This window comes from Arachis stenosperma, chromosome 1 (assembly GCF_014773155.1).
Source record: "Arachis stenosperma cultivar V10309 chromosome 1, arast.V10309.gnm1.PFL2, whole genome shotgun sequence".
Taxonomy (NCBI): Eukaryota; Viridiplantae; Streptophyta; class Magnoliopsida; order Fabales; family Fabaceae; genus Arachis; species Arachis stenosperma.
The window spans coordinates 130,260,273-130,275,145 of record NC_080377.1 but is presented as its reverse complement, the minus strand read 5'-3'; positions in this window follow the sequence as shown (position 1 = coordinate 130,275,145).

Below are 14,873 nucleotides of genomic sequence, written 5' to 3'. Positions count from 1 at the left end.
AGCATGCCACGACCTTGGTAGCTCAGTGCCGTTCAGGTTGGTTACTTTATAATAACCTTTTCCTAAAACTTCATTGATTTTGTATGGTCCCTTCCAATTTGCGGTGAGCTTTCTATGTACTTCCTCCAACACCTCGGTGGTTCTTGAGGTCGGTACGCATTTTAACAGTGGTGTTGATATCCCTCTTCGGTAAAGGACATTCTTCACCAAAGTGTAATGTTGTGCTTTCCTTCGGATTCTTTTGGCTTCCTTTTCCTCCTTAGGGAGGATGTCGAATTTCAAGTATTCGACTAAGGGATTCATCCATCCGAGGTCTAAACCGACTACTTCAAGTATCTCTTGCTTATCTTCCGTTTTTGCTACCAAGGGTTCTTAGAGGGTTTCTTGAATCAGGCTTCTATTGTTCCCTCCTGGTTTGGTGCTTGCTAACTTGGATAGGGCATCTGCTCTGCTGTTCAGATCCCGAGTTATGTGTTTTACCTCGGTTTCTACAAAGCGCCCAAGGTGCTCCAAAGTTTTTTCCAAGTACCTCTTCATGTTTGGGTCCTTTGCCTGATACTCTCCACTTATTTGGGAGGTCACCACTTGCGAGTCGCTGTATATCATCACCTTTGTAGCACCGACTTCTTCTGCTAATTTTAGCCCAGCAATCAAGGCTTCATATTCTGCCTGATTATTTGAGGCTGGGAATTCAAATTTTAGAGAAACCTCGATCTGGGTTCCTCTTTCATCTACCAATATTATGCCTGCGTCGCTTCCCGTTTTGTTGGAGGATCCGTCTACATAGAGTTTCCATGTAGTCGGCTTTTCCTCTTGGTCCCCTGCGTATTCTGCTACGAAGTCGGCGAGACATTGAGCTTTAATTGCTGTCCGAGTTTCATATTTTAGATCGAATTCGGAGAGCTCTATTGCCCATTGGACCATTCTCCCTGCAACATCCGTCTTTTGGAGGATTTGCTTCATGGGTTGGTTTGTGCGGACTCTTATTGTGTGAGCCTGAAAGTAAGATCGTAGCCTTCGTGAGGCTATCACTAAGGAGTAGGCAAACTTTTCAAGTTTGTGGTACCTTAGTTCAGGGCCTTGTAGTACCTTACTGATGAAATAGACCGGGTGCTGTCCGACCTCGTCTTCTTTTATCAGGGCTGACGAGACAGCCCTGTTTGCTACGGATAAGTACAAAACGAGGTCTTTCCCTGGTACTGGTCAGGTTAAGATAGGAGGTTGGCTTAGAAACTTTTTGAACTCTTGGAAAGAACTCTTGGAACGCCTCCTCGCATTCCGGAGTCCATTCGAATTGGCATCCCTTTCTTAATAAGGAGAATAGTGGAAGGGATTTTAGTGCCGATCCTGCTAAGAATCTGGAGAGGGCCGCAAGTCGGCCGTTGAGCTGTTGGACTTCTCTCAAACAGGTCGGGCTTTTCATTTCTAGGATGGCTTTACATTTGTCGGGATTGGCCTCAATCCCTCTTTGTGTTAGCATAAATCCTAGAAATTTTCCTGCCTCCACCGCGAAAGCGCATTTTGCCGGATTTAGTCTCATCCCATGCAGCCTTATGGTGTCGAAGACTTGTGAGAGATCGGATAAGAGGTCGACTTCTTTCTGGGTTTTTACTAGCATGTCGTCGACGTATACCTCCATCAGGGTCCCCAGGTGGGAAGAAAACACTTTATTCATCAACCTTTGATATGTGGCTCCTGCATTCTTTAGTCCGAATGGCATGACCACGTAGCAATAGTTGGCTCGGGGTGTGATGAATGACGTTTTCTCTTGGTCGGGCTCATACATCGGAATTTGATTATATCCCGAGTAGGCGTCCATAAATGATAAGTATTGGTACCCCGAGCTGGAATCCACTAGGTATCAATACTTGGTAGGGGATAAGGGTCCTTAGGACATGCCTTATTTAGGTCAGTATAGTCGACACACATTCTCCATTTACCATTTTGTTTTTTGACTAGCACTACATTGGCTAGCCATGTTGGGTACTTGACTTCTCTAATAAAGCCAGCTTCCAGGAGCGCCTGTACTTGCTCTTCTACTATTAGGGCTCGTTCTGGGCCGAGCTTGCGTCTTCTTTGTTGTACAGGTCGGGATCCCGGATAAACCGAGAGCTTGTGGGACATGAGCTCGGGGTCAATCCCGGGCATGTCGGAGGCCTTCCAGGCGAATAGGTCGGAATTATCTCTTAGGAGCTTAGTCAACCCTTGTTTTAGAGTTTCCCCTAGGTTGGCTCCTATGTGAGTGTTTTTCCCTTCCTCTTCACCAACCTGTATCTCCTCGGTTTTTCCTCCCGGTTGTGGTCGTAGCTCTTCTTTGGCCTTCGCGCCGCCGAGTTCTATTGTGTTAACTTCTCTGCCCTTTCCTCTTAGGTTTAGGCTTTCATTGTAACACTTTCTTGCTAGCTTTTGATCTCCCCTTACCGTTGCTATTCCCGCTGAGGTCGGAAATTTCATGCAGAGGTGAGGGGTAGATACCACTGCTCCGAGTCGATTGAGGGTGGCTCTGCCGATTAGAGCATTATAAGCTGACCCCACATCGATGACTATGAAATCTATACTCAGAGTCTTTGATTTTTCCCCTTTTTCAAAAGTGGTGTGGAGGGGCAAAAATCCCAGTGGTTTTATTGGTGTGTCCCCTAATCCATACAGGGTGTCGGGGTAGGCCCTTAATTCTTTCTCATCTAACCCTAGCTTGTCGAAAGCAGGTTTGAAGAGAATGTCCGCCGAGCTCCCTTGGTCTACTAGGGTTCTGTGGAGATGGACGTTTGCTAGGATCATAGTTATTACCACTGGATCATCGTGTCCAGGGATTATTCCTTGCCCATCTTCTTTTGTGAATGAAATTGTAGGGAGGTCGGGTGACTCTTCCCCGACCTGGTAGACTCTTTTGAGATGTCTTTTGCGAGAGGATTTGGTGAGTCCCCCTCCCGCGAATCCCCCTGAGATCATATGGATATGTCTTTCTGGGGTCTGCGGTGGTGGGTCTCTTCTGTCCATATCATCTCGCTTCCTCTTTCCGTGGCCGTCCGACCTTTCTATGAGATATCTATCAAGCCGACCTTCTCTAGCCAGCTTTTCTATCACATTCTTAAGGTCGTAACAGTCGTTGGTGGAGTGACCATATATTTTATGGTACTCACAGTAGTCGCTGCGGCTCCTCCCTTTTTTATTTTTAATAGGTCTAGGGGGTGGCAGTCTTTCAGTGTTGCAAATCTCTCTGTATACATCCACTATAGAAACTTTCAGTGGAGTATAAGAGTGATATTTCCTTGGCCTTTCGAGACCGAGCTCTTCTCTTTTCTTGGTCTCCCTTTCCCTCTCTTTTGTCGAGGGAGGGGGCCCAGGTCGTCCGCTCAGGTCTCTTAATTTGGCGTTTTCTTCCATGTTGATGTACTTTTCAGCTCTCTCTTGTACATCACTTAGGGAAACGGGGTGCCTTTTAGATATGGACTGTGAGAAGGGACCTTCTCTGAGTCCATTAACGAGCCCCATTATCACTGCCTCTGTGGGCAGGTCTTGGATCTCCAAACATGCTTTGTTGAATCTTTCCATATAGGCTCGTAAAGATTCTCCGACCTCCTGTTTTACTCCCAGGAGGCTCGGTGCATGTTTCACTTTGTCTTTCTGAATTGAGAACCTCATCAAAAACTTCCTTGAGAGGTCTTCAAAGCTGGTGATCGATCGTGGTGGAAGGCTGTCGAACCACTTCATTGCTGCTTTTGATAAAGTGGTCGGGAAAGCTTTGCATCGTGTGGCGTCGGAAGCATCCGCTAGGTACATCCGACTTTTAAAGTTGCTTAGGTGGTGCTTTGGATCCGTGGTTCCATCATAGAGGTCCATATCAGGGCTTTTGAAGTTTCTCGGAACTTTTGCCCTCATTATGTCCTCGCTGAAAGGATCCTCTTCACCTAAGAGTGACTCTTCTTGGTCGTCGCGGGAATTGTGACTCTTGAGGGAGGATTCCAGCTTTGAGAGTTTCCTTTCTAACTCTTTTCGCCGTTCCATCTCCTCTCTTAGGTACTTCTCTGTCTCCTTTTGTTTCTCCCGCTCTTGTTCTAACTGCTCCAGGCGGCTGTGGACTAACCCCATCAGTTCAGTTACGTGGGATGGTCCGCCCTTTTCCGATTCTCGCTCGTCTGAGGGGTTTGCCTTCGGGTTTTTTACCCCGGAGGTGCCTTCTCTCGGCTGATCGTTAACCTCTTGATGGAGGGTTAAGTCCGCATTGTTATTACCTGCGTCCAGATTCTCTTCTTCGGAATCTGTTTCCGCATGGACTTCTTCGTGGGGTCTATCCGCCATTAATGGATGATCTCTCGGGTCTCCGGCAACGGCGCCAATGTTACGGTGGGTAACCGGAGATGAATTGAGCGAATGGCGTGAGATGGCCCAAATGCGTGAGGGAGGAAGTTTTCGTCTGAGTATGCAGCTCGGGGGACTTCGTCCGACTTGTGTTCGTAAGTGAATGGGGGGTGGTACCTGCAAAGACACTCCGATGCCTAAGTTAGCAAGGGTGTGAGCAGGTCTAGAGAGTATTGGGCTTAGAGATACCTGAGGAGTGTCAGTGTACTTATAGTGGTGAGCCAATAACCACCGTTGGAGTAGTGCCGTATCTTTAGGATGATAACCGTCCCTTTATCTTAGGGAGGTTAAGATATGGCTTTGTGAAGCGGTTAGAGAGATTTCAGGGGCGGTTACTCATTTGAATGAGTGCCTATCTGCCAGCTAATCTCATATCCGACTTCTTTAGAGCAGGTCGTAATGAACACCGACTTCTTATGTGAAGGTCGGCGCTTAGTTAGGCTTAATCTATTGGATTAGGCCTTTTAGTTGGACCTGGGCCCTTATTATTGGGCCAGGGTATGAACAACTATCTACTCTAAAATTTATTAGGGAAAGTATGAGAAGCCAATAGAATACTTGTACAATGTGTATAATAAAGGTTTATGGAATATTAGAAATATAATCATTAATGTTACCTTTTCTCATCAGTTGAAGCTTTTGGAATAAATGGTATTATGACATGGTATTAGAGCACTAGATCCGAAAGGTTAATTTCAAATCATGGCCACTAACTCATTTATATTTAAGACCAAAAGTTTTGTTTTAAATTTTTGAGCTAGTTGTGTAATTAGCCTGTTTTGCTCATAATTAGTATGTTTTACAAATGACTAAACTTAAATTTTGGTTTAAAATATTATCCAGAAATTGCCTAACTTATTAGCATAACAACTAAGTCCTAAAGATAAAGATAAGAGAAAATAAAATAATCAATAGATAAGAGTGAAGAGTCGTTTGATAATAAGCGTAATAGAATTCTATTGAATTCAAAATAAAACAATTAAGCTAATAATAGAAGTATATATTATCGTTGATCATTCAATAGTATACAAATAAAAATGATCTATCTAACATAAAATAAATCTGCATCGCAATTGACGCAATCATGATTATCTAGTGCATGGAAATATTTATTAAATTGCATAAATAATTTGGGAATTTTCTTATGGTTAGGTTTTTTATTTCCTGAATTAAAAAAAATATATAAAGTTATAATCCACTATACTTATTAGACAAAGTATAAAATTATGTAAATTTTATGAATAAAACACTGTTTCTCAATTCAGGTAAGAGATTCTCAATATAAAAAAAAAGAAGCAAAATATAAAATATGATTCAAAATTTTAAATTTTTTTAACATAACACAGGACATAAGAGACCTTTCGGAATACTAACTAAATTCTACTTTGACTTCGAGTCAAGTGCCTGTTTCAATTTATAACCAAAACGAATGAATAATGTACTCAACAAAACAAATTACTTATTTTTTACCATAACAAAATAAAATTAAAATGGAACATGATATGGTCACTTTAACTTGCAGTTATAAGCTATAATTTGGATATTAGGTCAAAAGAACGTTAGAATTTTCATGGCTCATAAAAAACCAACAGATAACTCGATCGTTATACTTATAATTTGAAATTACAATTTGATCCATTTCGCATTACTCGGTAACTACAACCTATTACTCGGAAAACAATTCTTGATCCATTACCTATGACTCAGCCAATAAAACTTATATCTTGGTCCAAAGAAATTATAATTCGGTCCGTAATTCAAAAACATGATAACACTCAATACAATGGCATAATGACTTCATCATACATCATCACCACAATTCTCACCACAACCGATGCTTTTGATTCGTTATCAGAGTATATTCAAAATGCTTAGTCTCTGTTCAATCTATATAAGGGCATCTGTGCACAAGAAGATGAAATCGATAAAAATGAAGAAAATATGCCAAGAAAAGAGGAAAAGGAAGTACAACATCGACGGAGATAATAGATATAGGAGGAAAAAACACGGAACAAAGTGTTTTGTTCATGTTTCTTAAAAAATTTTGAGATTCACTAGTTATAATAGTGCACAAAATATACTTGCTGTTAAAATTATTTGTGCTACTACAATTAACAATTATGTCAAAAAAATAGATTTTTTTTTTCACTTAGAAGTATTTTTCTAAGTTTATTCGATCTCAATATCTTAAGATTTTAGGTATATAAATAATTATTTTCGTAATGCAATGACTTCTTAAATTTAGTTGTTATTATATATTATGATTCTACGTCACCTCAATATAGGTATTATAGATTAATGATTAAATAATATTATTTTTTGTAATATTTTAGTGTTAATTAATAAAATTATCTTTTAGTATATATTTTGTTATTTTCTATTTCATTTATTATATATTTTATAATATTATTTTATTATTCTGATAAACAACAATATTATAAAATGATGATTTTTGAAAAAATAAAAAATATTCGAAAGGAATGTTTTAAAATTTTAAAATTTTTAGGGACTATTTTAAAATTTTTAAAACTCTTCAAAGATTGTTTTGTACTTCATCTTAAAGACTGATTATTTGTTCATATGGCATACGTGAGTATTTAACAACCATGTGTACAAGTTAACGTTTCACGTCAGCAGTCACTGTTAGTGACTAATAGGGAACTGTATTATCTAACGGAAGTAAATATTAAAGACTATTTTGTGTATTTTAAAATCTTAGGGACTAAAGTGTATTATTTTAAAAACTTCAGGGACTAACTTAGGTAATTACTTAAAATTCAATTTTACTTATTGACAATGCTCATGGTTAGCAAATATTATTATTTTTTATCAACACTTGGCCAGCAATAATTTGTACCCATATTTACAGATATTTTGCACATAAGAAGTATATAGTTTGCACCTATATTTATTAAAATTTTACAACATAAATTAATACAGTTTGCACCCATATTTTTCAAAATTTTCACACATAAATTAATAAAATTTATTTAGTAAAAATAATTTAGTATTTATTAGTCAAATAATGACAAAAAATATTAAAAATTACTAAATCCCAAGAATTTTTCTTTACTTATTCCAAAATAATAAAATTTATACTGCTTTAAAAAAATACTTTAATAATAATAATAATAATAATAATGTTACTGGTGGGTAACCGGAGATTGATGGGCTAAATGGCGTTTGTTGGCCCAAATGTGTGAAGGAGGAGGATTTCGAATGGGTCTGCAACTCGGGGGCCTCCGTCCGACTTGTTTCTGTGAGGAGATGGGGGTGGTACCTGCAAAGACACTCCGATGCCTAAGTTAGCAAGAGTGTGAGCAGGTCTAGAGAGTATTGGACTTAGAGATACCTGAGGGGTGTCAGTGTATTTATAGTGGTGAACCAATAACCACCGTTGGAGTAGTGCCATATTTTTAGGGTGGTAACCGTCCCATTATCTTAGGGAGGTTAGGATATGGCTCGTAGAAGTGGTTAGAGAGATTCTAGGGGCAGTTACTCATTTGAATGAGTGCTTATCTGCCAGCTAACCCTCGTGCCTGACTTCTTTAGAACAAGTCGTAGTGAGTACCGACTTCATAGGATGAAGATTGGTACTAGTGAGGCCCAACCCTTTGGATTAGGTCTTTTGCTTGATCCTGGGCCTTTATTATTGGGTCAGGGTATGAACAGTGCCCCTACTCGAGCCCAATTTTTTCAAGATTTGGGTTCGAGTATTCTGCTCGGGGTCGTAGCCGACTTGTTGGCGGACCGACGTGATGGTTTGAAACCGACGTGACTTTCCGTGTCCTTTTGGTTTTGACAGTTACGTCTAATCAAGCGTCGTGTCTGTTAGGGATGTGCGTAGGTCTTGGTAACGGTGCATTCTCATTAATGACTGTCCCGCTTTTACCATTATGCCCCTTAGCATGTTTATAAATACTTTTCATCTCTTTCATTTTTTCGTTTCTGCGATTTTTCAAATTTCCTCTTCCTTCGTTCGTGCTGCGCTCTTGTGTTTCGGAGACTTCTGCTTCTTTCCAACCTTCATTTTTGGATAAAGGTTAGCTTTTCTTCTTTCGTAACATGCCTTATGTTTGCATGCTTTTATTTTGTAGATAGATAGGTTGGTTTGTAAACTTTAGTTCCGTATTTCCTCCCTTTAGAGACCGTGTTTTTTATTTTTCTTTTCTTTTCCTTTTGTAGGTTTTTGTTACCCTTTATAAGAAAATAAATGGCTTCCGTAGATGTTCTTTCTCAATGGGTTGATGTCACGGTCCTAGGGGAGGAACCCTTGGTCGATGCTGAGTTTATCACCCACCTTCGTATTCACCACAGAATTTGTACTTCTGAGGAGGACGAGCCAAAGTATGAGTTGGTAGTCCCGGGTCCAGAAGACCGGGTTTGTTTTGGGAGGGCCAATGAGGCGGCCCCTCATTTTTTCTTTATGTATGAATGTATGATCACCCGTTTAGGTGTTTTTCTTCCTTTTTCGAATTTTGAGATGTCCGTTTTGCACCACTGTCGAGTTGCCCCTACCCAACTTCACCCCAATTCTTGGGGTTTTCTGAAAATTTACCAATTTATTAGTCACGCTTTGGACTTTCTGACCTCTTTGAGGATTTTCTTCTATCTTTTCCACATGACTAAGCCCTTCAGTGGGCTAAATAACAAGCAGCAATGGGTGTCTTTCTGAGCCATTCAAGGTCGGAGGATTTTCACCCTCTTCGACGAATCCTTCCACGATTTCAAAAATTATTTTTTCAAAGTGCAAGCTGTAGAGGGTCACTACCCCTTTTTCTTGGATGAGAATTCTTCCCCTCGCTTTTCCCTCTATTGGTTGAAGGCCTCCCCTTGTGAGAAGTACGGTCTGGACGACCTAGACGAGGTGGAGGCGGCCATTGTGGGGTTTTTCCGAGATGTGTGGGGGGGCCCCATACTTGGATACTAGAAAATTCCTCCAGGGATCGCCGACTTTTGTTCGGTCGCAACTAGGTAGCTTATATATATATATGTATATATATTTCTTACTTCCGATTTGTATCTTTTGACTTTGAGGTTTTGACGATTTGTTGTTTTTGCTAATTGTGACTTTTGCAGATATGGCAAGGAAGAATGCTCAAGAATTTTACCAAAGAGTTCAGGAGGCTAAGGCAAGATCTCGGGCTAGAACTGGTAGCACCAGGGCAATCGTCTCTCCTCCTCCTCCTCCTCCTCCTCCTCCTCCTCAGAACGTGGGGACTCCTTCCCAGCCCATTGTGATTTCTTCTTCAACTTTGTCTCGGCCGCTCCCCTCCGCCCAACTTCTTTCTGAGCCAGAGAAGAAGAAGCGCAAGACTTTAGAGTCTGGCTCTTCTTTTGATGGTGGGGTTAAGGCGGATGCTCTTGAATTCGTCCGAAAGGAACATCTATCCTCATATAAGTATGGATGATGTTTCTGTTCGGAACCACCTTACCACTCTGGCTGAGGAGAGTTTCAGGGCGGCAGGTGTTTGTGGCAAGCTTTTGGATATTTTTGAGAAGACTCCTCTCAGCTCTTTGGGGTTAACCTCGAAGGTTGAGGAGCTGGAGGGAAGGCTTCTTTCTTATCAAGAGCATGAGAGGGAATTGAAGGAGGAGGCCGCCAAGCTGAGGGCGGAGAGAGATAGCCTTCGGGAGAAGGAGAGTAAGTTGCAAGCCCAATGCAACATGGAGGCGGGTTTGAGGAAAACAGCACAGGAGAGTTATCAGAGTTTATTTCAAGATCTTGTGTCTGTGAGGAAGGATTTGCTGAATTCTCGAAATGCGTATGCCGAGTTGGAGGACTCTATTGCTGATGGTGCCGAGGAGGCTTGGAAGATTTTCAAGGAGTAGGTCGGAGTCATTGCTCCTGACTTGGATCTTTCTCCTTTATATCCAGACAAAGTCGTTATTGATGGCGCTATTGTGGATCCTCCTGCCCCCGTAATCGTTTCCGAGTCAGAATTGAAGACTCGGGGGCAGAGGATTATTGAGTCCCCTCCTCGTTCTAAGGACGCACCGAGTTCTTCCGTTGTTCCTCCGACTTCCTCTTCATCTCCTGTGGTTGCCTCTCTTCCCGGTCCTGGTGGCGCTCTTCCTGACTCTGGTGGTGGTGATCCGTCTATTCCTCTGCAGAAATAACTTTATATGGCTATATGGGGGCTCGGCCTGTGAGTCCCCCCTTTTTTAAACTCTTTATATCTTGTTTGTTGGTGGTGTTTGAACAATTTCTTTTGGCCTTTTAAGGTCGTAAACAAAATATTTAAAAATACCCTTCTTTTTTAATAAGGGTTTTAAATTAACAAAATAAATACCCTTTTTTGGATAAGGGTTTAAGTTACCTTATGCGTGTATGCTTTTCTGATTCTGATTTTTCGAAGTCCCCTTGATCTTTTTCTGAAAACCTTTCCCTTTGGCTTGTCTGTTTTTCTGAGCCTTTTTGTTTAAGGACTTTAGGACAGCCTTTAAACTTTTTCCTATGTTTTTTCAATCTCTTTTTTGTTATTCCTTATACTCAACTTTGCTTTATTGAGTTTTTATGACTTAGGTTATTTTTGCGATGCGTTTTTCTTCTACTCGGTTCTTCACTCCGATTTACGGGTCGAAGTGTTTCCGAGTTTTTACTATCGACTTATATAACCTCTTTACACCGACTTGTACCTCGTCGTTTTATCCTGACGACCATCTAGATCGGTTCATGGGATTTTCACGTTTTGTCGAGCTTAAGTCGGCGCGTTTCGTAGAAAGACTTAGAAAATAGAAAGGAGTTTATAAGAGATATTGTAAATGAAAAAAGATCTTTATTGATTGGGGAGGTACCTTCTTGCTACTAAGGGTTTTTAATAGCCTATTTTCCCTTAGCCTCTACTATGATGCCTCGTTAAAAACCCTTCTCCAGAAAAAACCCTTTGATTTTGGAAAAAAATCATGAAGTTGGGAAAAGAGTACATCAGGGAGTAGAGTTCGCTTTTTAACTGTAGTACCTTTTCATATTACAAGCATGCCACGACCTTGGGAACTCAGTGCCGTTCAGGTCGGTCACTTTATAATAACTTTTTCCTAAGACTTCATTGACTTTGTATGGTCCCTTCCAATTAGCAGCGAGTTTTCCTTCCTCTGATTTGTTGACTTCAATGTCGTTTCTGATTAAGACCAAGTCATTCGGGGCAAATGTTCTTCGAATGACTTTTTTGTTGTACCTTGTAGTCATCCTTTGCTTCAATGCTGCTTCTCTTATCTGGGCATCTTCTCGGACTTCAGGGAGCAAGTCGAGCTCCTCTTTGTGCCCCTGTATGTTTCCGATCTCGTCATGGAGAATTACCCTTGGGCTTTGTTCATTGATTTCTATTGGTATCATTGCTTCTACGCCATAGACTAGTCGGAAGGGCGTTTCTCCAGTGGCGGATTGGGGCGTTGTCCTGTAAGCCTGCTGGACGAAATTGTGATTCTTATTTTCTTATGTTGTATAAATTTTATTCTATCTTTTGAGCTTTGGCATATACCCTTAGGGCACTGTTTATTTATTATTCCTTTTGGAAATTGACCTTCCTTCACAACTCCGTTCAACTAACCAGCAAGTGTACTGGGTCGTCCAAGTAATACCTTACGTGAGTAAGGGTCGAATCCACAGAGATTGTTGGTATGAAGCAAGCTATGGTCACCTTGCAAATCTCAGTTAGGCAGATTAAATCTGTTTATGATGAGTTCGAATATTAATAATAAAATAAATAATAAAAAGGGATAGAATACTTATGCAGGTTCATTGGTAGGAATTTCGGATAAGTGGAATGGAGGTGCTGTAGAGCTCACGGACGCCTGCTTTCCTATTCCTTCTACTCAATCCTTCTTACTCCTTTCCATGGCAAGCTTTGTATAGGGGTTCACTATCAGCTGTGGCTACTTTCATTCCTCTCGGGGAAATAACCTGTGCGGCTGTCACTCGCACAGCTAACCAGTCTGGAGGCATCACCCATGGTTGATAGCTACATCCCATCCTCGCAGTGAAAGCTAATGCACGCACTCTGTCACAGTGCGGCCAATCACCGGTTGGTTCCCGCTCCTACTGGAATAGAATCCCTCTTTTGCGTTTGTCACTAACGCCTAGCAGGTTAAAGTTTGAAGCACGTCACAGTCATTCATGAACGGAATCCTACTCGGAATACCACAGACAAGGTGAGACTTTCCGGATTCCCAGGATCCTACTCGGAACACCACAGACAAGGTTGGACTTTCCGGATCCAGATAAATGCCGCCATCTGTCTAGCTTATACCACGAAGATTCTGTTGGGGAATCTAAGAGATACACATTCAAGCTTCTTTGCATGTAGAACGGAAGTGGTTGTCAATCACGCTCGTTCATGAGTGAGAATGTTAATGAGGGTTATTAACTCATCACATTCATCATGTTCTTGGGTACGAATGAATATCTTGGCATAAGAATAAAAGAGGAATTGAATAAAAGAAAATAGAACTTCATTAATCTTTGAGGTACAGCAGAGCTCCACACCCTTAATCTATGGTGTGCAGAAACTCCACTGTTGAAAATACATAAGCAAGAGGTCCAGGCATGGCCGAATGGCCAGCCCCCTAAACGTGATCACAGGATAGAAAATACAATCCAGGATGTCTAATACAATAGTAAAAGGTCCTATATATACTAGACTAGCTACTAGGGTTTACATGAGTAAGTAATTGATGCATAAATCCACTTCCGGGGCCCACTTGGTGTGTATTTGGGCTGAGCTTGATCAATCCACGAGCTAAGGTATTTCTTGGCGTCAAACTTCAGGTTATGACGTGTTTTGGGCGTTTAACTCCGGATCATGACGTTTTTCTGGCGTTTAACTCCAGACAGCAGCATGTACTTGGCGTTTAACGCCAAGTTACGTCGTCATTATTCGAATAAAGCATGGACTATTATATATTGCTGGAAAGCCCTGGATGTCTACTTTCCAACGCCGTTGAGAGCGCGCCATTTAAAGTTCTGTAGCTCCAGAAAATCCATTTCGAGTGCAGGGAGGTCAGAATCCAACAGCATCAGCAGTCCTTTTGTCAGCCTTCTTCAGAGTTTTGCTCAAATCCCTCAATTTCAGTCAGAATTTACCTGAAATCACAGAAAAACACACAAACTCATAGTAAAGTCCAGAAATGTGAATTTAACATAAAAACTAATGAAAACATCCCTAAAAGTAGCTTAAACTTACTAAAAACTATATAAAAACTATGTTAAAAAGCGTATAAATTATCCGCTCATCACAACACCAAACTTAAATTGTTGCTTGTCCCCAAGCAACTGAAAATCAATTAGGATAAAAAGAAGAGAATACACTATAAAGTCCAAAATATCAATGAATATTAATTTAATTACATGAGCGGGACTTGTAGCTTTTTGCTTCTGAACAGCTTTGGCATCTCACTTTTTCCTTTGTAGTTTAGGTATTGGCGTCTCTGGGGAAATTTAGAATTTGGGATAGTGTTATTGACTTTCTTAGTTAAGCATGTTGATTCTTGAACACAGCTACTCATGAGTCTTGGCTGTGGCCCTAAGCATTTTGTCTTCCAGTATTACCACCAGATACACAAATGCCACAGACACATAACTGGGTGAACCTTTTCAGATTGTGACTTAGCTTTGCTAAAGTCCCCAATTAGTGGTGTCCAGAGCTCTTAAGCACACTCTTTGCTTTAGATCACGACTTTAACCACTCAGTCTCAAGCTTTTCACTTGGACCTTCATGACACAAGCACATGGTTAGGGACAGCTTGATTTAGCCGCTTAGGCCCGGATTAAATTTCCTTGGGCCCTCCTATCCATTGATGCTCAAAGCCTTGGATCCTTGCTTTGGAATTTTCGCCTTTTTTTTTTCACTGCTTTTTCTTGCTTCAAGAATCAATTTCATGATATTTTTCAGATCATCAATAACATTTCTCTTTGTTCCTCATTCTTTCAAGAACCAACAATTTTAAACACTCATAAACAACAAGATCAAAAGACATATGCACTGTTCAATCATTCATTCAGAAAACAAAAATTATTGCCACCACATCAATATAATTAAACTAAATTCACTAATAATTTCGAAAATTATGTACTTCTTGTTCTTTTGAATTAAAACATTTTTCTTTTAAGAGAGGTGAAGGACTAATGGATTTTATTTCATAGCTTTAAGGCATGGTTTACATACTAATGATCATGAAGTAGAGACACAAAAAAACATAAATAAACATAGTATTAAAAACCGAAAACAGAAATAAATAAAGAACAAGGAATGAATCCACCTTAGTGGCGTCTTCTTCTTGAAGGACCAATGATGTTCTTCAACTCTTCTATGTCCCTTCCTTGCCTTTGTTGCTCCTCCCTCATTGCTCTTTGATCTTCTCTTATTTCTTGGAGAGTGAGGGCGTGTTCATGATGTTCCACCCTTAGTTGTTCAACATTATGGCTCAAATCCTCTAAGGAGGTGTTGAGTTGCTCCCAATAGTTGTTAGGAGGAAAGTGCATTCCTTGAGGCATTTGTTGATGATGCACTTCCTCA